General features: G+C 39.3%; 1 protein-coding gene across 2 annotated transcripts in view; it reads left to right on the forward strand.

The window, feature by feature from the left end:
• Positions 1-27,288, forward strand: part of rib (BTB/POZ domain-containing protein ribbon) — a 155,240-nt gene that overhangs the window by 76,725 nt on the left and 51,227 nt on the right. The window contains exon 3 of one of the 2 annotated variants that reach the window (XM_087353589.1): positions 20,303-20,359. The gene's annotated coding sequence lies outside the window, so the exon portion shown is untranslated. Of the gene's footprint in view, positions 1-20,302; positions 20,360-23,781; positions 24,298-27,288 lie in introns of those variants that run through there. The other variant, XM_022074590.2, reaches the window with a different exon arrangement.

The raw sequence follows: 27,288 nt of genomic DNA on the forward strand, positions 1-27,288 counted from the left end.
AATCGTGTAACCGTAGCAAATCGAATGCCTTTAATTTAAATCACACAGGTGCAGCGTTACATCCACAGACAACGTGAACTGAAAGCAAGAGTGGACTAATTCTCGAACAGTTTTGCTTCCCTCTGTTCGTAATACTAACTTCTGACATTGACGTTTTTCCAGCATAACTACTGGGGGCTTCAGAAGTTGTAACTTACATCTAGAAACGTCAGGGAAAATAAGTCAAAACGTGTATGAGAAGTAGGATTTGACGATTTGTCTTTTTGATGCCTTAACATCATCCAAAATATTTTCTGCACGACATATTTTACGTGTTTCATAATAACGTTATCCACCTCAAAGTTTCGTATGGCAGCCATATTTGTAATAATGACGGTAGCTAATTATATATAAAACAGGCAGAAGGATACACACGGACATGATAATACCATAAGCCCACTTTTTTTGAAATAAAGAATGCGTAACCGTTGTGGTAAGTGGCCTCCAAAATGTGGAAACTGTTCTGACGCAGTCGGTGAGGCAAATTGATGGCAGTTGGACACGATACTAGTGATCGGCACGCTAATGTGTCTGTCTTTTGTTGCGGAAAACACAGCTATCACGCCTGACGTGCCAGCACGTCGTGCGGGCTGCTTGTCCCATTTCCTTGATCAGATCGGGAAACAGTAATCGTTTCAGACAGTATTTTGGCTACCGTTGCTTGAAATTTGAACTACTGTTACTATTCTAACTTGGACTATCCCTTTTTCCTTCCCTCTCGATTTCTTAATATTCTCCCAATCCTCCACCTGCTCTTCTTCTTCTTCTTCTTCTTCTTCTTGTTTCTTCTCTTCGTCTCCTTCCGCTCCTCTTCTTCTTCACCGCCTGTAGCTTCTGCAACAACAGAGACTACATTGCCCTGCACTCTACATTAAAATTGGAATGAATCCTCGCACGAAATATTTGTAGTGCAATCGAGCAAAATACGGGTTGTGGGTAAAAACACTTCTGCGTTTCAGCTTTGCGTGGTTAAATTACTCTTAGATGACGGGAGTTAATTTCTTCATAATTCCGAAAATTTCCAGGAAAACTGAGCGTGAGCTTCGATTACTGTGAACAGCTAAGAGTCGGAGCAGAAAATGTTTGAAACTCTGTGTAAAATTTTTGTGGATCTGTCCATCGTCGATGCCGTCGCCATCATCATCGTCCTGTGCGGTGTTGGGCCTGTTATGGTGTCCTGCCACCAATTCAGTGGTGTTTCTAAACTAATCTGCCGCTGCTTCGTTACTATAATTTGTAGATATAATTTCAATTAATAAATAAATAGAATGAAATGCGACGATCGTCTTGAAACAACGGATGAAACTTTGCTTTCCTAAATAAGTTATCGACAACAAAATAAATGGCAGAAGAGACATTGGACTGAGGAATATATGGAATGTGGCCGGAACAGGCAATTGCCTGCTCTCTAGATTCAAATAGATGTTTTGTTATTCTGTTGTTTCCGATTCTTGGCGATTACAATTACATCGGTAGTTACGTGTAAGTTTGATGAGTGGTTGAATTCGGGTGTGACGGTTTATTTGGTGCCAGTCATAACTCTAATGTTTATGCTCGGGCGGTCAGAACGAGGTGGTGTTGCAATGTAATCAGACACTGGACCGGTATTTTCCCTCGAGCCGAATTAACATACACGTGTCATGCCGGGTCTCGCAAAAACTTGTGCAAGAGAGACAGGCCAAGTCCGCCCAGGTGCAGTGGGTAACTTGACCCCACGCTGGCTTTCAGTTTTGTGGCCCACTCCAAACATTTCTTATCATACGACATATTGTAACTTCACAATAGCGGTTTGTGTGCCATTTTTAGCGCCGTCGTAGTCACCACTGCGAGCACGACGACTACGTTGGAAATACACATAACCTGCCCTGGGCCTTGGCCTTACTGAAGAGTTTCTTTTATCTCTCCGGAACTTTTCTGTTAGCTGGTAGGAATCCTTTGACAGGGCAGTCGGTCCGTCGCATGGCCTCTACCTACACAATTCACCCATCAGCAGACACATACCCATTCGTCGAGCGGGATTCGAACCCATAATCCAATGAGATATCACATTATTAGGGCGGCGAGTATGTTGCGCCATTTAGTCTGGTAGATGTTTACCGACGTTCAAAGGTGCTTGCTTTCCCCATCATGAGGTCGGAAACAGACCAAACCGTTACGGACAGAAGACGAATTGGCAACAGTCTCGTCTGGAATCGAGTCGCGACCATCAGTTTGCAAACAGCTACTGAGTTATCACGTCTCAACGATTTCCCGTTTTCTTTAGTTTTTCATTCCTTCTTTCCTTCCTCCATTTCTGTCTTTATTCGGTCCTTGTGCCTGTTACCCCTTTGTTTTATTTGCTTCATTCTTTCAGACAAAATTTTTGAAGGCCGAGACAGGGACCTGCCATTACAAAGAAATCAATTTCAGCAACGTTGCATGCTTATACCGAAATATATTTCAGTCCTTTGCTGGTTTTGCCTAGTTGCTAAGTGGCTGATATTAATCGCGTTTGTCATGACGTCATTCGCGGTCGATCAACAGACTCGGTGTCAGGCGAACCAAGACATTGACACGGCAAAACGTGTGTAAACACTTATTTGCTGTGGCCGATGTCTGGCTCATTAGATATGTATCTGTATTCTTGATTTAAAATGGCGCATCAAGGCGCTACAGATACTTTGCGTCCTTCGTTGTCGTTGCCGCGATCAGGGTCACAGAGCAGCAGAAACAAATGAGAACGGGAGGCTTGCTGCTGGTTGCGGCGCTCGGGGGGGCCCACCCACGGTAACGGCACTTTCGGCGTGGTCTAGTTGCCCTGTAAATTGAAGAGAACTCTACGTGAATGTGTTTTCAGATCGTTCCCGCGTAACACTAGGGTAAAGAGGAAAAAGCTCTTTCTTTATTGTATCTCGAATTGTCCTGAGAGAAATGTAATCTCTTGCAGGTCAGAATTCTTTCTATTTCTTCTGGCCTTTCCGTTTTTATGTTTCACATCCTTCTGCTCCACGACTATTCATCGGTATCATTCATTAGAATTAGCTTTTTTGTGCATTATTTATAGCTGTTTAAGAAGACAATGTGCGACCAAAGACAAAAGTAAATGGGGAATGGAGAAAATTACATCATATGGCGCTTCATAATTTTTCCCACACCAAATATTATTCAAGTGATTAATTAAAGATGATGAATGGGCAGGGCGAGTAGCACATGTGGGAGTGATGAGAACAAATTAAAATGTTGCATTAAAACCTGATGGGAAGAAACATTGGAAGACCTGAGTGTAGATGGGTGGACAATACTAAACTTCAGTTGGTAAGAGCGTTTTGTCTAGATTTATGTAACGCAGAATAAGGGCTGTGAACAGGGTAATGAACGTTCGGATTACATAAAAGAGGGTTATGTTCTTGAATAACTGAGCGACTATTAGCTTCTCAAAGACAAACTGTGCTTCATGAAGTTAGTATAGCCAACATATTTCTAGTTCGCAATGCCACCGTTTAGTGCAGTTGATGTCAAAATGCAGGAAGTTGAAATCAAGTTTCATGAGAATCCATCGCTTGGTTAAACTGAATTATGGTTGACAAATACAGGGATGGACACACAGACATTCTGATAATTGCATTGTATTGAGGGGACACTTGAGGAAGTCACTGTTTACACACAGACCTTATATGTGTGTTGCGCATAACCAGCATAAATATTTCCCGTCCGATGGGTCGTATTTGCGGTGTTACGTCTGTTAGCTGAGAAGTCTTGTGGACATCGTACTGTTGTCTCGTGTTTCATGAACACAGGGAAAAAGCTTTGACTTCCACAGTGCATGAAGTCCGATGGCAGTAAATCTGTGGCTACACATTCATAAGTTAAAACATGTTTGTTAAAACGCTATGTTATGCGGAGTTAAAGCCTTATATTTTCGACAAGGTCCATATATTTCCCACAGAACGTTGACTTACACTGTTAAAGCCATAGCTTTTCTCCAGAGTAACAGGTAACAAATATTTTTCGAAAGAAGAGAGGATTATGAAAATTACATGACAGTATTTCAGTGTTCTTTAGAAGTTGTAAAGTTTCCCGATCATCATTACTGGAGACAATTCTTTCTGTCACGAAGACCGTCCAGCCCACCCGTTCCAACCGTACTTTGTAAAGTGCATAGGAGAATTTGTCGATAAAGTGAACCCAACTACAGTTTACATAACATCGAATTCAACGATAGAACCAAGATTTTGGAGTAGACAGACTACTGAAGATGGCTGCATTCTGGGTTGTTGCGCCGTGTAGTCTGGTAGAAGTTTGCCGACGTTTCAGAGGTCTACTACCGGCCGATGTCAGTTCACCAAGTTTCTTCAGTTAAGAACAATATATGAGCGAAATAAATATTTATTCGACGCATAATTTAATAATGTATAATCTGTACTTAGCTTAATAATGTACAGAATTGATTACCATTTGGAGTATTTGAAACAGTATTTGTTGAAGATGTTCACGTCAATCGATTCTAATCGTCAAGAATCTCCTTCAGAAAGAAATTTGTAGAACTCAGTTTAAACGTCGGTTTATAGTCGTTGTAGAAAAAAGTCGGAAACAATTAGTTCTTTCCTCTAGCCAATTATTTGAGCTACAGAAAGCTAATCGGAAGACCTCGTCTTAGGTTACATAATCACGCTGTTTTACTTGAGGATATAGAATATATCATGAGATGCTGTCATCATGAATGGTAAGTATGTAAAGAGTTGGAACGATAGTCATGCCCTGTTTCAATTTAGTAACCCGGTGATACTTAAGGGCTAATGAATCCCCATCCGGACAGCACGAAATCAGGCCGACTTTCGAACGGGTACTTACCAAATGCAAATCCAGCTTGCTCTATCTATCAGTGAATTTTCATAAAATCTGATTTGATATATATTTAAAGTACCATGTCGCCGAATTACTTCAAAATACGTATTCACGTGAGATGAATCTCCTTCAACAGTAGTTGAAGTAAACGTCTATAAAAGTCGATGCTTGAGTTCAGTTAAAGTAGACCGACATTACTCGTATATTAGACAAGAACGCATGAAAATAAAATTTACCCCACAATCTTTAGCATATACGCAGTTTTATCGAAATCTGTCGAATCAATCTGGAGAAGAAGTAAGCGGGTAGACAGATAGACACGGCCTCTGCATAATGATTTAATGTTATGCGCTTCATGCGAGAAGCTACAGGGCCTAAAGAATAAACGGAAGTGAAGGGGTTTCACACAAAATTCAAGCTGACAATGATCTTGTTAAAGGTTGTAAGCAGGAACGTCGAATACAAAGCTCAAACTTTCTACCCTACGTGTCTACAATCATCCCTAATCATCCGCACTCTTAAGTGTCAAGATGCTGCAAAGGCAGAAATGCATGTAGGCCTGTGTTTAAACCTGATCTGTGAGCTTCAATCCTGCTGGACCAAAACAATTGACACGCACAGTGGCAAGGCTGGACAACACCCGATGTTGTTTCCCAAGTCAACGTCTCAAGGTCCACTCAAATACGAGACAATTATGTGTCCCACAGACAAATTCGGGACAACGGCACAGTGCAGGGAAACAAGGGACAATTCTGAACTTCTTGTTTGTTTATTTGTTTGCTTGTTCGGTTTTTTACACACACACACACAAGGCGGTTAGCCCTACTGCAGGGACTGAAAACAATACATGATCCCCGGGCTTCAGTTTTAAAGAGATGCGCCGGTGTTGAGAAAAGTTGCTTTTCTTTGACATTAAATAATGTCCTCTTTGTAATACGCCTCTTATTGTTTTGGTGATATTAAATAAAGTTACTCGTCACACGCTAATGTAAAACAAATAAAGATACTCTGCCGTCCGAAAAGAAAACTTTCCACCGCACATGCTACTGTTCGAGCCTGCTGAGAAATTTGTGTATTTAACTGCACGCGCGTGTTTCGGCTCTTATTGTCCGATAAGAACAGTAGGCATCCCATTGCAAAGTCCTCCTGGGCCGAGTGAACTCTCGCGGTGATGTTGTCTCAGCAGTCTCTGCCAATCAAACTCACCTTGGCGACAGAACTGTTCCTGTCCGATGCAAGAAAAGTTTCTGCTCGTGTCAGAGAGGTAGTCCGCGAACTCTGTCACAGGTCCCGTAATATGGAGTGAAAATTTATGTGATGAATGGAAACAGTGAAACGTGGATTATTATTATTATTAAGTGTTCTGTCTTACGACAGGTCCATTGCTCTGCCCAAAAAGAGCTCTCCAGTTGTCCCTATTCTCGGCTTCTCGCTTTAATTCCTGGAACGTCATCTTCTTTCCTTGTTTAAGGTCGTCGGTTAGCTGTATCAATCTTCTTCCTAGTCCTCTCTTTCCTTCAACCTGGCCTTCGGTGATATCACTCATTAATCCATTCCTTCTCATAATATGTCCCAGCCAGTTAGCTTTCCTTCGTGTAATCGCCTGCAGAATGTTTCTTTGCTCGTTGACTCTCCTCAATACTTCTTCGTTGGTCACTCGATCCGTCCACCTGATCTTCTCTATTCTTCTCCAACACCACATTTCAAAACTCTCCAGGTATTTCTGTTCCTGAAACGTGGATATGGAAATAAAATGTAAGACGTAAACGGAAAATAGTCACATTGCCTTTTTAAGTCTTTTTCCCTTCTCTTTCTGGATTGTATAAAAAGGAAATTTCTGTTATAGATGTGAAAACATCAAACTCGACTGTCGACAAATTTGACTGTTGTCAAAAAAGAAAAGAAAAAGAGACTAAGACTTTCTGACGTGTGATTTGAATAATTTATAGGGCTGCTTGTATACAAGGGGCATGAACTGTTCATTAATTCTTTCTTATCTGGAAACAATACTTGAGCTAATACTGATCGGGGTTTCTGGTGATTCTGTTCTAAAAAGGGTTTTGCTATATGCCGCATATTTTCTGGATTGTTGTCTACACCTTCTATGCTACAGTTCAAACCACGGAATTTAATGGACAATATTCTACAGAAATTATTGAGAGGGACATTTTGCAGTGTGCTTCTGAACAACGTCATGCAACTGCGTAATAATTCTGAAGATAAGTATCAATGAGATTTAAATCTCGACACTAGACTGATGTTAGAAGTCACGCCCCAGCTACTTTACCCGGGACTCAGGCCCTAGTCTCGGACTAAGATTCGTGGCAAATTGTGATTGTGGAACACAGCTACGCTGTATTGTGTTCGACTGAAACTGCTTATTAGTTTTGATCAAAGCTTATGTGACTGAACGTCAAGGACAAACGGTTAGCAATCCAGCTTCATATTTGGAAAGTCCCTATCTCAAATGTCGGCCCGGAGATCAGCTATCCTGAGGTCGATCCATCCTGGTTCTCTTAGCCTCTTCAGGTAAATGCTGAGATGGTAGCCTGCCTTTAAGGAGGCCACGATCGCTTGCTTCAATATGCTTCCTATTCATTATTCACTCGTAACCTTATCATTCTACGCTATATATTCTGAACTATTGGCAGCGTATTTAAATGTAGCATAAATAGATTTTTATTATCAGATACATATTAAATGCACTTATTAAAACTTTATAGAGAAGAAACATACCTACACGTACCGAGAATTGAGAACCAAATGTCCAATCCACATCCATTCACTTTTGCCACTAACTTAACAAGCGTAGCCTGAACTGTTAAACTGCTGACAGAATAATTGGGATGAATCGTGACTGTTTTATTCTTAGTCTCATGCACGTAGAGCATGAAGCCAGCTACTACTTACAGTGTCTGCTCTGCTACTCGATTATAGGCACCTTAATTGTTCACTGAAGTCTCAAGCTTCGAATAGGATGGCGGAGATTTTATTCCCACACACACATTTGACAATTTCATTTGTGCTACAGCAGATCTACTTTGAGACTCGCCTACCCTTCTAACTAGTGGATGCCTTGAGTAAAGATTACCAGAGCGTGAAACTATTCAGTCAGTCTAAGCCTTCATAGGTTTGTGTATAGGGAATATTTTTCCGTACTCATCGTAAGAAAATGAAGTATGGATTCCATTTTTAACCTGTTTTAATCAAAACTGACTTCTGACCTTATCACTTGCAGTGGTCTTCAGCTTTGAAACGTTGTTTAATTTCTTTGCATCTGACAGAAATTTTTCTTTGCTCTAATGAATTATATATTTCACAATGATTGCCACTTGGAAGGTTAATTGTGCGGTTTCTTATCTCGCTAGTTTTACAACTAAAAGTTTACTTTTTCCACAAGAAACCTCTTCAATTGAAATATCTGTTAAAATATGGATTTTTCCATTTTTAAATTTTCTCACAGTGTGGAACGAAGCACGCAAAAATACTGTTTTTATTTTTGATCGTTCTACTTGGTTTGGCATGCTATGCCAACCAAGTGGTGTTTTTCCCAACATTTGTATGAAGGATGAAATTTAAAGTAGTTCATAAATACGTAATTGAAATTTCTCGGTATTTATTCACAAGTCTTAATGCACGTACGAAAATTAGCAATCCAGTCGCCTAAACATATAGCGTCGTAGTATATATTACTGACTCATCAGGGATCACGAAACAGTGGCTGGGGAAAAATACATCCTTAGATCCTAAGGATCTTCGGAATTTATATAGGGTGATCGGAACACCGAGGATGACGGGGGGCATGTTGCACACATGGCAGAGACAAGAAATACAAACAACATTTTAGTCGAAAGACTTTAAAGGAAGAGGCCACTTGGAAGACCTAGAAGGATGACATTAAAATTGATCTGAGGGTGTGGACAGGATTCGTGTGGCCTATTGTAAGATTAGTGGCGTTTTTTTATAAACAATGTAATGCAATTTTCGGTTTCATAAATGGAGAGGTATTTTTTGAATAGCGGAGCGACTATTAACTTCTCAAGGACTCTGCTCTATTGGATTTTGTTATTAATGGAATCAGGCAGAATATGACATAAAATAAAGAAAGTGAGAGCAACTAGAAAAAATACTGTATAATTTTTTTAGACGACATGTGTGGTCGTCTAAAAAATTGAACAGTAGGTGTAGTTACGTAGGTTACGTAGAGCCACAGCAGTGCCAGGTGTGTATACATTTTCTAGAGCCCCCCCCCCCCCCCCTAATGTTCTCAGAAAACTCCGTGTATTTTCATAGGTCATTACTAATATTGCATTGTGTTGTATTTTATTAACCATAATATTTATCATTTGTGCCTTTGTTTCCTCTTCTCCCTGTACATTTGTGACGTTAAGTGCCTTCCTGGAATTGTTTTCCGCCAACAAGCTGCCATGATGTCACAATATTGCGAGTCCCCTGTTCGGGAACAGGATAATATTTGTAGTTCACAGTTGTTCGTTCTCTGGAAAAGGCTTGTGTTATCCTTCCCATAAGCTCAGTGAAAACTGGCAGACTGACTGGCCTCCTGTCACGCCGTATTTGGCGAAAATCCGCCTGTCTTAGACAGGTTAACAAATACGATATTACTTTTAAACCATCTTTAATTATAAAATGAGAAAAGGAGGATAGCAATCGAAGAGGAGGGCCATGTATTGTATAGTAGTTGATTGGACCTCAACAAAGATTTTGTAAGAATTCCTAATTTCTTCTATGAGTATCACAAGACCACCCGTTCTAATTCCTTATTCTGTGAACATTAATATGACGTGTTATTCTACGATACGTAGGCTCCGATCTCAGCAGTTCATACTGTCGTTAAATATATCAATAAACATTAAACGAAGTGGCGTACAACGCTCATTTCCATTTAATCTCTTTCTTCCGATTCGTCGTTCATATTTTATTCCGTACTACTTAAAATCTGTCCCTGATAGAGCGTTGTTAAATTAACTACATAATGAGATAAATGATGGATGTTACTCTTTGTGTTCCTGCAGCATGTGAAGTCAGAACAGGTGAAATGTTCACCGCGGACACAAGCATGGTTGGAACTGCTTCTCGTATTTGCTGTCATATTGTACAACCTTTAACTTTTCCTGTGTATAAAACGAGGTCATTCGCGTAATCAGGGGCTTTTATCTATTGAACTAACCGGTTACAGCTAATCAATGCTCTGTTGTAATTTCGGACGAATGTGATCCCGAAGTCCAGGGTAATGACAGCACTGGCGAATTTAAATTTGTCTCCAGCTCTTTTCCAACACGTTGAAACCACCCCTTCAGTTTATGCCAGTGGTGAGAAACCTTTTCTTTAATGAGGGTTAATTTATTAGCAATAACAATTAAAGTAGCATTTTACTGACGACTATATTATGAAGGAGTAAGATCCTAAGCTGGATATTATACACGATTAAGAAGGGAAGGAATGCTGGCATACACGAGAAATTTAAGATCAAGAATATAGTTGAAAATATTACCTCTAAGCTGGACTAAATAATATTTTTAAATTAATTTTTACCTTGAAGAAACACAAAACGTCCCCAATACTAAGATCAACAGTTTAATGCTATTTAACTAAATAACTTTCTACTCTGAAAATCATTAATAAAACTAATTATAAGCACACTCTGAGGGCATACTGCAATAGCCTTCTAGATTTCGTGGTTATTTGGATGTATGGGTGGAACAATTAATCGAAGTAATGTTTTGTTTTCATGAGGGAAAACCGAATGGTGTTCTGGTTGAATTACAGTGTAATTGAATGTGAAAATAATAGAGGGAACACTTTGTTATTTTAAAGTTTTGAATATTATTATTCTACTAAATGCAATACAATAGTATATTATTAAAAGTTTGATGTGAAATAGATGTTTTTTTCTTCTTTGTAAAAGAAGGGCCATCACAGTTCGTTCATTAACAGGAGGCTGGGGAAAAAGTGGACTGTACTTTATGAGCAGCTTAATAATTTTTACTCGTCAGAAAGTATTATTATTATTATGATAAAATTATAGCTTATGAAAGGGGCGAGAGAGATGAGAAACTCATACAGAATTTTAGTTTGGAAATCTGAAGGGAATATCTTAGAGTAGATGGGAAGGTGCTATTAAAATTGCTGTGTGAACTTGTGGTTTTGATTCGTGTGGCTCTGTGTAGGGTTAAAATGTGGGCTGTTGTGTAGAAGCATGTACATGGTCCATGAAGTTAGATAGTTAACTAAATGGTTAGCTAACTAGTCTCGTGTACCTTTCCATTATTGCTACACGTATCACTTTTTTGTATGTGTGCATAGTCATAAATGGACTGACATTCAGCCAACTATACTGCTTTTTTTAACACACACGTGTGTGCTACTTTTTCATCGTATTAGTCCACTTGCGAACACATGCAAAGTTAGCATGTTTCAGTCGAGTGATTAACGCTTATGCTTTGTGTTTGGCAGATTAGGACTTCGAAAATCGGCACAGAGATTACTTAATCCTGACAGATCTTCCGTGATTTTCCTTTCGGGCCTCTACCACCTCCTTCATATCCTTTCCAGTTCATTATTTACAGACGTCATCAGCGCAGTTTTAAAGGCTTATAAATAAAGTAAGAATCAAAGATTCAGTCGTTCTTCGTATTCTCGAGGTACCGAGTTTGAATAATGACCTCAAGAGTTGGTATCCTGGCTGGTGTTTCCTTGTGTTTGTCAACTTCCAGCATCTCTTCGTAGTTATGGGTCTACTAAGCCTAATTCTTATAAATTGTAGTTTTTGTGTGCGGTTACCAACGTTTCGGAAGAAGCAATTTATGTAAGAAATATTTGTTGGATGGGAGGCAGGTGGGATTCGGAAGATGTCATATCCTATATGCAGGTACTCTGCCGACTTGCCTGGAGAGGCTGGGGGAAAGCACAAATTGTATTAGTCAGGATATCCAGAAATTTGGCTTATAAATGTTTCAAATGAAGAAGCAACGTGCTCCGTCAGGTACGCTGTGTGCACGAGACTGAAACGGGCCCCAGAGGTAGTTGGGTTTGGTGACGACGAGATAAATAATTGCCCCCACTAAAGGAACAAGCCAATAGAGGAGACAAAAAGAAGTATATTTTTACAAAACAGCAGATATACAGCAGTCACATCGTTGTTATTTATAAATCTGTCTCAAAATAATATTAACACATACAAAAATCACTATTAAAATGCTGTTCCTTCCGGACGAAAACCAAGAGATTCAAGAACCACACGTTTGGAACTACTGCTACATCGGAAGCCGAGACAAAGAAAGTACGGTAATTTTCCCCCGTCTTAGCCAGTTCATGTTTATAATATTCGTCCCAACATTCCCCCGCCTGCATTAACTTCTTGGTGTGTATATATACCATTTGGCGTATGGGCCCCGCTCATGTCTGGTTTGGTCCGCATCTGTAACTGTTGTGGGACTGTGAACAGCTGTAAACCGACATTTCATATTTGACACTAAAAACGTTTTGCCATAAGTCGATTTACACAGGACAATCTGAGCTATTAGCATACCATCAAGAGTGAAATGTTCCGTTGATATTTGAAGTGTCCGTCCGCTCTTTCCATACGCTTTCTATGAGGTTCTGCATAGTTATTTTTTGTTTGCTTTGATGTTTATATATTGCAGATACAAAGCGAATTACACACATTCTAGGCCTACATCGCGTAGTCACCAATTATTTTACCTTAACGAACGAAAATTGTGCAAGTTAAAATGATAACAAGAAAGTACGTACAAAAATATAATTTTGTGGTTGCGAAATTTAGCCCACTCAGCATCCTGTTTAAGGGCAAAGCGACAAGATTGCGGAGCTGACTACTTCCTTCTATTTAGTTCCTTGTTTAAGAATGCATGGAACTGTACCTTCACTCCATTGCACGATTTAATGGCACGGTGCTTAATTAAGTATGAGGAATAATTTTCCTTTTAGCCTTTAATATGTACACAACTCACCACACCGAAAATTGTTGAAAGTATTTTTTATAGAGCTTAATACAAGAAGCTACTTTTGAGATATTTTTTAAGCTAAGTTTCAGATTCATGTAGGGATTGTATTATGTCAAAACGAAATAAACTCACCTGCTTTTAATTTAGGCTCATACCAGATTTCTTCGAAATCCGTGTAAGCATTTGCTCGGACATTGGTCGGCCTCCAGTATTCTCTGAATAAAGCAGTGGTTAGTCCACGGACCAGTCTTTTACAGTCTCCCGTTCTTATATTGTACAGTGCAGACAATCGCATTGCTACGCTGCACGCTGGAAATTTATTAATAATTGTTTCATTATATACAGACAAATATGTCTGTTTGTGATGAATAAATGGCTTCGCAATATTAAAATGGAAGAGATATTATAATCAACCACGTTCAGTATTGTTAATTGGTAATTATGCACGAGGGCATATGAAATAAAAAGACAAGAGAGATGTTTTTTTCTCCTGTATATAAATGCAAAGTAAATTAATTTGAACGATGTTAGGCAAAATGTGTTGGACGTAATCATAGCCTTGGTGTATATGTTTAACAAAACTTAAGACGGCTCTGTAGGCCTATTAACTATACGGATAAAACGCTCCGGTTTGTGAGAAGCTGTGTTTCGCACACCCTCTATGAAAGAACGAAGATAATATCAGAGAACAGAAGAAAGGACGTACTGAAACATGAGATAACAAGTAGAGTCTCCGTACTGATAAATATTGTGAAACAGCATGAGGATCCCAGACGTATTTCTAACGACACTGGATTCTACCCGAAGTTGTATGGACTGCTAGACTCACAGGTTTTTTCAGTTTTGACATACTTTTACGATTAATTTCAGAAGGAATCTGTGGGACTAATCAGAGCGAACAATATTGATTCTTACCGTTGCTTAGATTATATAGCGTCAAAATGGGACGTATCCAGATTATTTTTCGGCCATGTTTAAAAAGATCAGAAATGATATCTGTGGATTTTGGTCTTCTGGGTGTAATTTTATTGGTGAAATTCCGAGGACGAAGGTGATGCATTAGTCCGAAACTTTGGTAACTAACACATGCCAAACTACACGGCACGACCCAGGAAACTACAATTCACATTTTTATCGCCGTGAAAACCATGCGTTTGAAAAGGAGCTATGTTTTATTTCGCGCATTTACGAATCTCGTATGCCATTCACAAATATATTTATTTGTTCAGTTATTTTACTGTAATTAATTTTTCTGATAAAATTATGGCCTTCTTCTCAATGTCGTCAGCACACATTTCACAGAGTGAGGTTTGGTCGGGCTTAACATGGTGAGCGTGAGCCAACACGCACGCCCTGTCTACCAGGTGATACAGTTTTCTTCATTGAAACATGTTTGTCTGTTTGCTTACGTTATCGCATGCGTGTCGTGGTCATAGAATATTTGGATAGGTGCGATAGGATATCATCTTGTGTGGCTCACACCGCGTGCTTCTTCCATGACTTCGCTTTCGAGGGTTTTAGGAACCTCAGCAGACATGGTCCTTGCTTGTTGAGAAGGAAATTATCATTTTTTGGAACTACCACACTGACTCAAGTATAGAAGACACTTTTCCAAAGATTTGTTGTTATCAAAATACTGTTATTCACAGAGCGTTGTGGCGCAGTGGTAATGCATCTGACTCGTATTTGGGGTTTGGAAAGCACCCGCTTTGAATCCTGGTCAGACACCGTCTGTATTTATAGCTTTTCGTAATTTTTACAAGCGAGTAATAGGATACGAAGTAGAAATTGGCCATTGCTCATCCTTTCCATTTTAACTAATATAATCTTTCTATTCTGTTGAAGTGGAATCCTGGAACAACTCTTAGACACAGACCTTCAGTAAAATTGTAAGTCAGTTGACAGAAACAGAACGTGCATACGAATGTTGGTGGTGAAACCCCTTGGAAAGTGGTCTTCTGAAGACCGAGGTGGTGACGGAAGGATAGTATTGAGATCGATCCTGGGGAACAGGTTGTGAGGTAAATGCAACTGGCTCAGGATCGAATTCAATTTTAGCGGTGTTGAGCCCCCGAGTTTCATTATCAGAGAGTTAGTTAATTGGCCGGTTACTTAATCGGTTAGTACAGAACTTCTTGTTAGGCTACATATTTGGGAGGTTTAGCTTTCAGTGCCGGCACTAAGGCAGGCAGGATATCCCGATTGTGTTCTTCCACGGTTCGTACGCGTAGAGTCCAGTAACATCCCTCAGCATTGGCTAATGGGTTTTTCGTTTATTTAACGACGCTTTCTCAACGGCATATATAACGTACCGTCGAGTGGTAGGATTACATGTTAATGATGACTTTGAGAGGATGTGGAAAGAAGCTGGAGTTGCCTGTCTTAATGTACGATCCAGAATTCGTCTTGGTAGATAGATAGATAGATAGATAGAGAGAGAGAGAGTAAAGTAGGAATCCTTGAGTCAGGAAAACTGGTCTCAGGGTCGAAATCGATAGCTCCATATTACGAAGCAGGAGTGCCGGTCCGCGACGTTCTATAGGCCTACCTTTGTACTGTTCGTCATTTATTCATACTACGCATTTCAAATGCAAGAATGCAAGATGAAATTGCTTGCTATAAATTAAGTCCATAAAAACTGTGCCAGATCTCCTGTTTGAAATCTTATATTATCCGTGACCTTGTTTGTAAGTGTATTTGTGCGGTTTTATTTCATTGTAGGAACAATTACGCGAACGCCTTTTGTCACTTTGAGCAGCTCCCTCTCCTCTTTTGTTACGTAACATGTCCACAACATTCCTCAATAAAAAAAACAACAGTAGAGCCAGAAATTCCACTTGGTTTTCGTTTTATTGTTTTTCCGCACATGTGCAGAATAAGGAGAGGCAAGGCTGACGACTCGCAAGTTTCTCTCTCCTCCTCCTTCTTTATTAGCATAAACAGGGATATCCAATTTTTAGCACATGTTGGTGGAGGATTTTTTGCATTATAGCAAATGCTGATTTCACTCCCTCAGAAGCGAAATTAACCATTTTTGTTTCCACCAAGTTTTGCAGGCAAGAAACAGAACTATGACAGCAATTTTTATGTAAATTACATTTTTGCTTAGTGTTTCGGCACATATCGAAGATTACGTTTTAAAAGAACTTTTGCTTCTGACAAAATGAAAAGCATTTAGATTCGTTTCATTGTTTACTGTATTACTGACCGTAATAAAAAATCCACTGAAAAGAACAAAATATCATAGTTCAGTAGACTCTTACCTTATTAATAGAACATTTCTGAACATTAAATTTTCATTAAGAAATAGGGAAATAAACGTTTTCCCCCAATCTATCCTGGAACTATGTTTGTGTGGTCTTCTTGGAAAGCATTTTTAAAAATTCCATGATACCTGCCGAGAGCAGCAGTTAAGGAAACTTAGTAAATTGTAAGGTTAGAAGGACCATTGAATGTGGGCTAAGAAAATATTAATTTATTTGCAGTTTGCTACGTATTGACCTAACAAACATCATCGACTTAAAACTTTCCTTACGAACCGAACGATGGACGTGCAGATTCTAACCGTAGACTCGTTTCAAGGATTTTGTACTTATATTCTTTCTTACATCATATGAAAGTGGTTGATAAATAGCAATATATCACGTTACAAATTTAATTTCTGTAGTTACAATTAGTTATCAGACCAAAATGTCTCGCGCACTTACCGTGCCGTTATTTTACACTTTCCAAACGATCTATTCAACAACGTTTGCATATTCTACAAAGTTTAAAGTCCACAAAAATAAATCTTTATGTCCCTACCAGTAGTCTATATCAAGTGGCATAATTGTCACCTCCACCTGAGAAGCTCCCACGATCGCCATGTTGGTGTTGTTGATCTCAGTGAAATAAAATGAACGAATTTCAGAAAACTCTGTAAATTAATGTTCGTAACTTGAGATATGGGACGCAACTTGCTGCCAGGCGTCAACGAATAAGCAGGATTGTTTCAGGACTTCAAAATAACGAAGCAACAAACCAATAAGTGCCACAATACTACCATTTATTAATGTTTCTTAGGAAAAACAGAATTCTGTAAAGAGATATTTTCAGACTAGTGTGAAGATTAAATAATCATATGTGCTAGCAATTTGGCAAATGTAAAGTGTTATAAAACCCCATACAGTCACGCACACATACACACTAGAGAGTTGTTATTAACATCAACTAATCGTTATAAAACAAAACCTTGCTCCAGTATCTCGTTGATTACAGCAACTTTCTTCGTTATACTCAAATCATTAAAAACTTACCGTCATTTAGGTAACGGAAGGAATGGACACCCCTGTCGTGAAGTTTGCGAAAGCTTCCCCTCTCCCTCCTTGCAGGCGTACAACCGCAAGGCTGTTCGTTGTCTAACGTTGAGTTAGGTTATGAGTCGGCAGAAATATTCGCAGCTCTGAGGCAGACTACCTTGACTGGCTCCGCGTTGACTAGGTCGGTTCGCGCTGCCTTTGGGGGGGGCTTCACATACGTTTTGCAGAGGCGTGCTGTTAGCTGTGCGTCTTTAGGCGGTGTTTGCAAACTTTTGTGCACATTTTCCGATTCCATGTCAAGTGTTTTGTTCATACATGTGCGTGTATTAATTAAGAGTGTTGTTTGCTGCTAATTGTAGAGCAGTACTTGTGTTATTTTTATCCAAAATTATGTATGCATTTAGTGTCTATATTTGTCATGAAATATAACGTTTTTGTGTGTTCGGAGGTCACATATTTTCTGTCTATCAAATTTATTTCGCCTGTTTTCCGGACGTTTTCAGTGGTCGATAACATTTTCTAGACTATAGTTTCAGGTTCTTTGAAACGTCTCGTAGGATATTTTCACATATTATTTTAAATATAAAACAGTAATTAAGACATAAATGCTGTTAAAATTTACATTATATTTGTAGTGTTTTGTAATTTGATTTTTTCTGCATTCTTCCTGTCCTTTTCATTCTGTAATCCTATTTCGCTGTGACTGGTTGTTGGCTATTTCTTTTATGTCCTAATTGTTTTGTATTATAATTTGTCCTTGTGTTTTTTGCGCACATGAAACAGAATAGGACACTCTTGGAGGTGAAATTAAACGAAAATCAAGAAACACAAGGCCAACTTCAAAGAGCAACATGATTGTAAACGCAAGAAGAAATAAAAGACAACCACAATCAGCCACAACACAACAAGACGCAATAAAGGCATGCAGAGTTAACGAAGAATAAAAATAAATATAAAAGTATGACACTTACATAAGGTCCATTTTAACATCTTTTAACGAAGATTTTAACACGTAAAACATTCCTATGCCTTAACCCACTTTCTACATGCGGATGACGGATGACCCTAAAGATGGAGGCTGTAAGAATCTCTGAAACTTCACATCCATTAAGAGTAGCTTATTAAGGGTGTAACACTTATGAAGTGCACCAAAATTACTGCAAGGGGTATTAAATGCAGTTAGAGGCTACATAATTTGCGCAAGGACTTGAATTAATATTGACTGAAAACAGAGTGTTTCCAAATATTTGGACCCGCAGTTTTGTGATTACAAGTCACCTGGTATTGTAGGGGTAGTTAAACTGAGGTTACAACGGGCTGGTCTTGTCGCTCGGACACACGTTTCTGGCAAATCTTTCTGAAAACTACTGATTGATATATTGAAGAGGTTGTGACGTTATCACTATGACGGTATTTTGAGAAAATGAAGTGGACTGATTTGGATCGTAGTCCAATGGTGGACTTTGGTATCAGTCGTCGGCACTGATTAGTGGAGTTCTTATAGCAGAGTAAGTCAACATTCTAACTCTTCTAAGCCATAAATTCGCCACACCAGTGAGACGCCGTTTAATTTCTTTTGTTTTTTTATGTAAGGTGTTGCGATATGTACGTACACCAAAGACAGCAATGAAGAATTTATCACCACTTCAAGCGGACAACGAACTCGGTGTCTCCAGTGCGGGTGAAACCTAAGGACATCCATTTTCTCAAGTCAGACTTACGCAAAAACACGTCACGTAAAAGGTTCGGACTGACTTGCGGTACAATAATGACGCTCACGGAGCGTCAGTCAGTCCGACGCACGTGTAAAATGTGACCATGCTCCAAAATTGTAGAACCTAGCTCTGGCGACCTGTCTTCCAAGCTACCAGGCGACCTGGCGATCTGTTGACCAGACTACCTGGCGATCAGGCGACTTGTCGACCAGGCGACCTGGCGATCTGGGAACTAGTGACCTGGCAATGCATAATGAAGTATTTAACAGTTTGTAATATTCATCCCAATTCTTTGTTGTGGTATTATGGATTCTGACTTGTTGATTACCAACAATTCGGGGGAACATAACGCCTCCATATTCAGAGCAACAATGATATGGAGGCAAATACAATCCACATTTGTATCAGCGTGTAAACTTAAACTATTAATCTCATATTTATAGGGCAATTAAATAAAGTAGAATGGGGTGGGCGGGACATATAGAACGCACGTACGAAGTTTTGATTGGAAATATCAATGAGAAACGTAGCCGTAGATGGAAGGATATTACTACAAACAGAATGCATAGATATAAGAAGAAAAGAGGTACATTAAATGATTGGAGAAGAATTTATAATGGATTCTGTTGGACCTCGAGAGAGCCAGCAAGAAATTCATTTATGAAAAGAATATTATCTCTCAGCGACATTCCGGATCTTAACGTCGCCTGAGGAGACTCCTGACACGACAACTCTGATTTTGAAAAGTCAGCCTGTCAGAAATCCGACCTTCAGTTCTGGTAGGACAACTTTTTCTACGCCTAATGCAAAGGCTGCTTTTAGAATATCAACATATTAATGATTCAGTTCTTAGACATGATGTTTCCTCCCGCTTGGAAAATCTGCTATGTATCCACATTAAACTTGTGCTTCATGTAATCGATATTTTCGGGGAAGTTGAAAGTGAGACTCCTGGAATAAGAGGGCATAAGTTTCCCATCTACGACAGCGATTCTCAAAATATGGCCAGCGTAAAAATCTATCCGAACAGTCTGTTATTAATACTAATATGGACTCATATGATTTTTTGTTTTTATGACATACCAAATTGACCTATACCTAACTCAGATACATAAATAATAAATTAGAAAAATTGATATGCTGATTGAGATACATGATTTATGGTTCGTAGACACGTAGATCTATTTGCTTTTGTCGAAAAAAATCTCGTGAAGCTGAGTTCTTGTTGAGAATCTGATAGTTGATCACTTAGTCAATAAATTTCTCGCATTTACGGAATCTGAAGCTTCATTGCCGTGACCAAAAGAGCCTCCACAGGTCCCTATTCTGAGTCACATCAATCCAATTCACTTCTAAGACTTTCTCAGTGCAGATAAGTTTCAGTTGGGTGAATTATTCACGGTTGATGTTCATAAGGACAATTTTCTTTCTCTGATTGCAGGAGCTACAAACAGCCAATACCTTTGTAACGTTGTTAAGTTTCTGCTGACCTGCATCTGTAAGTACATCTTTCATTTAAGAGTTGCGTCTGATTTGGATCTCTCAGGATGCCTTAGACAGTAGACAATGTCAATATGAATTGTTTTTAATATTATATAAGAGTATTTTTAGACTTTGTGTATATATTATAGGCCTATAAAATAGTCACTCGTTTTCATGAAGCTCTGATGAAGCCCATGCTATTGGAGAACACTTCACCTTTAGGGTGTGTAAATAATACCAACATGAGAGCCGTGAGCGCTTCAGAGATGACAGTGAAACTACCGGAATTTACTGCAGTGTCCTGAAGTTTGAGTACTGGAAGATCAGGAACACAGTAGTTACTCATATTCTATTAAGTTGCTATTTATATAGTGTAAAATAATATCACAGCGGCTAGGCAAAATTGGTATTTAAGTTTCAGTTTGACATCGAGAACTAATAAACTACTGCGGGCTAGGTACGTAACACTTAAAACTGATTTATTATTTATTTATTTAGTGTTCTGTCTGACGACAGGTCCATATGAACAGGATCCTTCCATCCTTTTCTCGGACTGGGACCTGTTCATATACGTTCTTGGCAGATGATCCAGAAGTGGTTTGCCATTGCCTTCTTCTGTGTGTGAATGGAGTAATTGTTGGGATGCCACGGAGAAACCGGGGAAGCCCCCGGAGGAAAACTCCGTGTTGCCTAGACCACGGCCTTGCCCAACACAAGTTATAAATTCGGGCACCGCCGGGAATCGAACCCGAGACCCCCAGGATTACAAGGCCAGCGTTCTAACCGCTAGACCACCGTGGCTGCTTTAAAACTGATAATAGATCATAAGTATGGCAATAACTAAAAATGTTGTGTATAAAGAACGCTTTTTTGTTAAAAATTCGTGTTTGTCGATTGTACATAACTTTGAAATTATGTCTAGCGGATTTACACTGTCGAACAGAATCAGGATGAGAAGTTTTCTGGTTACATACATAATTTATAATTCCTGCTAGTCTTTTTATACAGACGAAACATAGGTATGGCAAGTGCTTTTCAGGAAAAAAAAGTTGTTCTTAGTGTGGTATGTGTTTCCTATTAAACATATATGTCACAGAATATAGAATTTTTGTATCAGTTTGAACCGGGGTTTTATATTTGTCTTTTGTGTCATACATAACAATTCAAAAGTTCTTATTCTTTTTCTGACCGTCATAATTCTTTCGATATCACATTCTGTCGCTCGGCGGAAACCTGTTCAGGATCTGTGTCCGAATGTTCTTGTGGATAGAACTGGAATCAATAAATGGATTACTTGGGGGTTTCCCAGGGTTTATGCTATATTCAGATTTGCCCAGTATCTGGATTCTCCTCATGCTTGTCACGTTATCGAATCAGCACGGCGCATGGCTTTGCGCAAAGCCTCGGCCGGACGCACCGACTCGTTTTCAACTCGTCCCGGCGATTTCTTTCGAAGTTCTAAACGTTCCGGCAGGTTTTCAGCACTACTAATTCTCGAAACTTGAAATCGCCAGCCAGCCTTAGGACTGGTCGATCGTTCCTAAATAAGTAAAGCATAACCTTGTAATACAATGTTTTGTCATCCTCACTTCAAGGAATTTGGACACATCTGGGATTCTCTTGAGACATCCTCAAGTCTCAGGGTGTTCTATGCTCAAAGCTTCAATATGTTCTGTTCATCAACTGTGCATTAATGTGAAGTTTACCAATTACCTCCACCAATCGTCGCCACCTAGTTTTAGAATTTTTCATTATTTCCGAGGACCTGGTTTTAAATCTTAGTAACGAGACCATACATCATGATTAAGATTTTCGTGGTTTTTATCAGTCCCTCCAGAAGAGCTAATGCATTTGGATATATCACGATTGTTTCTTTTGAAATACTTCCAAATTTTTAATTGACAAATCATCCAGTTATTTGATGACGTACAAAGCGTACATTTAAAAGGTGTCGTTAAATGAACTAGGAATAAATTACCCACATATATCTAATGACAAGATAAAGAATGCGTGGGAAATTACTTCCACGTCTACATGCATTGTGTTTAGGCACAAGACATTTAAGGCTGTGTTAAATTTTGGCGCTCTGAAATTAGATGACGTGCACTGAAGCAGTAAATGTAAGAGTGATTAACGACTCTTGTATTTACATAAGCCTTCAACACGTATAACATTTTGTTTCCACCAATACCTAATAAACAACTGCAAAGTCGAGTTTCGTGCCTCGAAACTTAAAAAAAGATCCAAGTGGTGATAATTGAGGAAGATTTCTTTATAAATGGCATAAAGTGCAGGTGATTTTCAAACCGTCGGTATTTTGTACTTCAGGTATTTTTAGTTGAATTGTCTGCATGTCCCAGCTGCGATAACTGAAGACATAGCCTATTTATTATTTAGCCTCTATAATCATTTGAGGAACATTGCTGATATTATGTTAAAATACTGTAACATTGCACAAAAGTGGGAAGGGGTAGACATTCTCAAGTTTTTAAAATACTACGTTTTTCTATTTTATATAGGTCTAATTGATTGGAGTTGATGTTTATTTACTGCAGATGCAAATTATTTGTTTATAAGCTAACGAACACAACTGATAATCCTACTAGAAACAATTAATGGTTAGCACTCGTATTCGGGAAGTACTCGACTTTCTTGTCGATTCGGAGTGTTTCCAGATTGAAGCGTTCTGTGGTTCTCATCCTTCAATCTAGTTAATGGCTATGACAGTAATTAAAATACGTCACGATCGCATGCACATTTTTCTCAGTTCATCATGTATTAGTAAAGAACATTATGATCATGACACATATGTGCTTAATATAAAGTATTTAAATAAATCAATAAACATTCAAATGAACTTTTAGGAAAGTAAGTCAAATAGAGGATGGTGACATTAACAGTGACAACTTTACAGCGTAAATAGTTATAGCTGTTGTGTGCTTAAGAACTGCTATGTTGCCTTCCTTGTGCAAATAAAAAAAAAAATTGTAAGTCACCAAGGTGGGTTACTTTCGTAGCCTATACTTCTTTCCTTCCTGTAAGAAATGTATCCAACCTTCAACATTGGCAGACACAGAATGTCGCAGCCGAGTGGTTTGCTCGCTTAATATTGTTATCATTGCAATTAATTTAGAGACTGTGCTCTACAGAATTGGGACTGTAATGGCTCCTCAGATTTTGTATGTGAGTCAATATGAAGAAGAGGTAGATTAATATTGTCAGGAGGTTAGGCATCTCATTTCCAGAAGCCCTCTGGCTGCAAAATTCCTTTCGCGGCTTCTCGATGGTCTTCGTACTCTTCGCCCCGAAGGTGTCTTCGGCCGTCTCTCTTCACCAGTTCTGTCTCCACGGCCTTTCCATATCCTCCTATTCGCAGTGCTGTATTCAGTTTTGTATGTGTCATGTTCGTGTTTCATTCAATTGTCATATTAATCATATTAAGGAACCAGTCGAATGTCAGTGCTGTGACACAAAATTCAGTGCTGCACGCCACTGATCACACAGCTTCTGTGTATGTGATCTTGAAGCTAGACCTAGCATAACAAACAAGTTGGTGCGTATCTTGTGATTGGTGGTTCCTGGAACGTGATAAAGAAACAAGCTTGCCAAAACACAGCGTAGTGCGAAAACAAGCGAGCAGGCGTGTACCATCCATGACCAGTCTCAACTCGAGCTTCAGGCGGCAGTCTGCTGTTGACGGTACAATAACAGTGGCTACATTTCAGTTTGGATTTTCTTCTCTCGTAGTGGTTCTTGGCTTTCCTCTGTACGTTACTGTAGCACTTGTGTATACGTCGAGCAGAGGACAAAACCAATGTAACTGTGCATTCAACAGAAACCTTAAACTTTCCTTATTTTATATATTGAATTGTGTGAATTTAAAATTTATGAGACTTTACGCGGAAGAAGATAAGTTTTTTCGAGTTTAAGAAGGTGCTACGTATATTTGTGAAGGTGAGTAACGAAGTATTATGTTATCTGTTGTTTCATTCGGACATGGCACTGGTCTCTGTCGCAGAGACAATCAGAGACTGACGTTGTCTGGCAACAAAACTGAGATGAGAACGTCTGGACCGACCAGAGGAGCCAGCGTACAGAAATGGTGAACGAACGATGAGCTACATAAAATGCGCACAGGAAAGAAACAATTACCGTACTACAGAATGTTCAGTGGAATAAATCCGGGTACACGTTGATTGGAATTAGACACCAGGCTGGTATTAATTAACAAGGCTATGTCTAAAGATGAGAACTCCTTAGAAGTGAAAATAAGATCCAGTTACTGCTTCTGGGAACCACGAAAATAAAATCGAAATCCAACTATTAGGTTTGTTATGTCCGTCTGTGTGTTCACAAGAAACAACACCAAAATTATTAGATCGATTTTGATAAAGTTCGGTATGACTTTGTTTGGTAACTGCTAATGCATTTAAAATTCGGCAACACGAGTACGTACTTGTTTCAAGACGTGGGTATGATTCAGGATGTAACTCCGCTAAATATTCACAAAAAATTGTGCCTTTTAAAATATTTTCAATTTTGGAAATAAATGGCCAACAATAATACCAGTTTAGTGTTCGCTGTCGAAAGCTGCTGTCGTTTGGTCATCTAGCCCCTGGACTTAAAATCCAGGCAGGCGCCATGCTAGATGAAGCACACATTTTCAGTGCCAGCACAGAAGGTGCATTTGCCCTTTCTTGTCTGTAATCAACATGAGGGAACGCATTGATCAGCTGTTCAAGTTACATCCTGTAGGCTTACTGTGAAGTTATCTTATGTGTGCTTAATTTTGTGATGTGTACACGAGAGTTAAAGTCTTGTGACAGCACTTCGTCCTCTTTAATACCCACTTGTGCTGAAGACAACGCACGATTTCATTGGTATACAAAAGCGAATGTCTGCACACGTCAACAATCAGAACCGGTGGCACAAATTTGAACTCAGTCGATAAGAACTGTCCAGTGCTCATAAAAACTCACAGGCAGAAACTAGCAAAATCTGCAAAGATTATTAATATAGAAATAAATGTACGAAAATGGGAATTTATTTATATAAATTGACCCCCCCCCCCCCCCCCCCCCCCCCCCCCGCAAACCCATCACCATCGGCTTACCTTCAGTCCTGTTGTAATACGCGCTTTCATCCATCTCAGTGCCTTGAAATCTTGAACAAGAGAAAAAAATAAGGCAAGGATAATTTTAAACAGCATTGTTTACAGGACGTATTTGTGTTACGTTTTCTTTGTGTTTCGATAGCATATTCAATAATGCTGATTGCTTGCTTCGTTTTATTTTTCCAAAATCCGGGAGCGTAACCTCCAGTTGTAACATTGGGCTTGTGGGAAACAGCGTCTCGCTTTATGTCATTTCGCTTTAAGAACTCTGTTCACCTATTCGTAAGAGCAGGGATTGCCTGTATTCATAACACGTAAATTCGCGAGGCGAGGGTAGCCTACACAGACCGGCGCGTGTTGTATATCCCATGCCCCGAAATTAAGATTCCTGCTGCTGAGGTCACATCCGGTCTGGTCTCATGGAGAACCGATGCAGTTTGATTAAATTTTAACTGGGGTCAATGCAATGAGAATAAATATGTATGGATCGGCTGAAGTGTGATTAAGATGGCCACTTTACTCGCTTTCATATGTCGCCCTGAAAATGGTCGATAGAATCTTTAATAGACTAATTACTCGTACAGGAATAATTACTTGCTGTCATTGCGGAAGGTAATTACGAAGAAAACCGAGGACGTTTAATTATCGTATTCATAGCCGCAAGAAATGAAATCGGGCAGCCCAGAATTTTCCCTTCGAACAGGCCACAACAACTTCATTCTACATTATTTTAAATTCATAATCAACGAATACTTCTATCAGTCAACGCTGCGTAACTTCGGCAGTTAATATAGCATCGTCACATAAACTAATAACCATTCAATAAAGTAGCTTATATGAGGTAAGTTGATTTTGGTAGGTGGCGAACAGTTTTTAAGTATTTCACATTTTTGTAAGGAAAGTAAGATGGTTTAAATGCGTACGTAGTGATAACTGAGCAGGTTTCAGCAGAATATTAAAAGTTAATATGATTTAAGTCGTAACATTATTTTGTAACTGGCTTTTGCATAAAAATGAAGTCTTCAGGCTTTCTCGAACGTGTCGCGTGGGAGATGTGTGGTCAGCTTCACGCTCAGTTTGCGTTTCTCTGGAAACATAAACCACTTTACTACCTAGGAGGCTGTACCTCTGACATTGCCGTGAATAAGAGTGGGATGTGTAACAGAGGACTTGGCGGAACAGAAATAATCCTCGATTTTTACCTCTGTAACAATATTTTTCTCGCCTTGTGTTTCCACCCGCCTTCTTAATATCTTGTTCTTTTCTGCTTGTTGGCGATATCTTAATCATTTATTGAAGTAGCTACATAACTGCAACTGTACAACATGCTATAGCTGTGTTCCCGCCATGAGAAGCGCCTACTTAATAAAGTTGAGCAGGTGATTTAACCCGCTATTACCTGCGTTCATGAATGAGTACCGCACCTGCCGGGTGAACAGCGTTCAAGTTGCCCTAACCAGGGTCTTCGGGTTCTTCAAGCGACATCTGTCGCCTTCAGTGTTGTGTCCAGTAGCCGCGACGTTATTCGATGCTGCTACGATTAACTCTGCATTTCGTGTTTAATGCACGTAGATTACAGATGAACTAATAACGTGTTTGAGAACTAAGTGCGGAGAATTGCAAGTACTATACAGGTGAGACGCGATGGCTGCTGCTGGTTGGACGCCAGGCTTTCGACTCCCAGCACCACATCCAGACCGGATATCTGTATTATTAATAAGAAAGAAGGAAGAAACAAAGAGAGAGAATATTAATAAATGAAAAACGAGAGTGTGAAAGGAAGGTAAAAATAATATGACGTGAGGAAAGGTGGGCAATGGATGGATATTTCT

This window comes from Zootermopsis nevadensis, unplaced genomic scaffold (assembly GCF_977971745.1).
Source record: "Zootermopsis nevadensis isolate Lab colony 2312 unplaced genomic scaffold, Znev_1.0 Znev_ptg000022l, whole genome shotgun sequence".
In the NCBI taxonomy this organism is placed as follows: Eukaryota; Metazoa; Arthropoda; class Insecta; order Blattodea; family Termopsidae; genus Zootermopsis; species Zootermopsis nevadensis.